Genomic DNA, 1,793 nt, shown 5'->3' on the forward strand with positions numbered 1-1,793 from the left:
CCTCCTCCCCTTCTCACTCCCTCCCCCACCTGTGTGTGTGTGTTCACGCGCGCGCTCGAGTATGTTCACCAGCCTTGGAAATTGTTCCTCAGGCACCATCCCTCTTGTCCTTTGAGACAAGTTTTCTCACTGACCTAGAACTCCTTGCGCTCCTAAGCTGGCCTGCCAGCAAACCCTGGAGCCACCTCTCTCCAACTCCGCAGCACTGGAATGGTAAACACTTGCTATCTGCCTGGTTCTGTTTTGCTTTTTTTTTCCCAAGGCATTCAGGTGCTTTAATATTGGAGGCTGGGAAGATACAGTCAATGGGGAGATGGCTCTGGGAAATTCTGCAGGCCTTGTAGTTCTTTAAGTCCCTGTAAAAAGAGGACAACATATACTGAACCGAGGCTGGGTCCAGGTCCTGTCCCAGGTTTGCTCTGTTTTTCACTTCTTTGGTTTCAATTTAGAAGGAAAGATGACCCCTCCCTTCTTTGGCTTTCTCCTGTCTTTAGGTTATCACCCTAAATATATTTGAAGGGTGGAGTGAGCTGCTCTCACCTCTAGCATCATGAGGATATGGGCCTTGATATTCATGGAGTCCTTGGTGAGGCTGACGAGGCTCTGTGAGGAGAGAACTCTTTCGGTCAATGAACTTGAGTGCTTCAGCCAGTGTCAGTTCCAGGAAAAAAACATATCCCAGGGCCACATAGATGCGTGAAGTATCTGGGACCACTGTGTCAACAAAGAAGTTACAGCCCAAATCCACCTGCATATATAACTCTGAGTGATTAGTTTCCTGGAGTCGCTCAATGACATGTCTTAGTTGAAGATATACGGACAGCTGCTCATATACCTTGTCTCGATGATCCAGCACCTTTTGCAAGTCTCGCTGCAGTGCGTCACTGATAAAGGTCTCATACCGCAGCACTTTCTCCCCCACCGTATCCAAGGCCCACCGTTTCGGAGGCGTCGCCATGATGGGCTCCGGTACAGGAGTACGGCGTTTACCTCAGGGCCACCGGCAATAACTGTTAGTATGAGCCCCTGGTTCTGGTTTTGTTGTTGTTTTTACGTTGGATTCTGAGAATGCAACTCAGGCTTTTCTGCTTGTGTGCCAAATACTTGATTGATTGATTGATTGAACTATCTTCAGTCCCTCTATGTAGTTGTCACTGGCTGCTGCCTCCTCCTCTTCTTTAAGATAAAGTCTCACAGGTTGCACCCTGAGCCCCAAGTCTAAAGTTAAGCCTTCCTGTCTTAACTTCCCGAGGAGCTGGACCACAGGCGCATGTCACCACGCCCAGTAGAATGAGTATTTTTGTCAGAAAACCTCCCTGCTCCCCATATCTGCTTCCCCTGTACAAGACTCGCAGGCCTTCCCAGTGCTGGGAATTCTGTAGCTCCCTGCAGGGTGCTGGCTGATGTTGGCCGTGGGAATAGACACCCAAGTTCTAGGCCATGCTGTCTCCTGAACCTCAGCTCCCCCATTGGTCTGGAGAGTATGAGTGTTCTTGGGACAGAGCAGGGCACCGGTCAGAGTGGGAGCCAGTCTGACCTGGGTTTCAGAGCAGTGAGTGTTCCTGTAGGTGCCATGGAACACAGGTTGCTTTCCCCATCACAGAAGAGAGCTCAGAAGCAGTAGTCTTCTGTGTGACATACTCCTGGCTTATTGGGACTCTTCTAGGACCTTGAGGAGACCTTAGCCACATTCCCACAGCCATGGAGTTTTGTGAACCTTGCCATTGGCTGTTTGTGTCTGTGAGAGCTCTCCTCAGACGGTACAAACTTCAGACATGCACACTGGAAGGAGC

General features: G+C 50.0%; 1 pseudogene; it reads right to left on the reverse strand.

The window, feature by feature from the left end:
* Positions 1–302: 302 nt before the first annotated feature.
* Positions 303–961, reverse strand: Gm5808 (annotated as a pseudogene).
* Positions 962–1,793: the final 832 nt, after the last annotated feature.

The sequence above is a fragment of the Mus musculus genome, chromosome 15, assembly GCF_000001635.26.
Source record: "Mus musculus strain C57BL/6J chromosome 15, GRCm38.p6 C57BL/6J".
Lineage (NCBI taxonomy): Eukaryota > Metazoa > Chordata > Mammalia > Rodentia > Muridae > Mus > Mus musculus.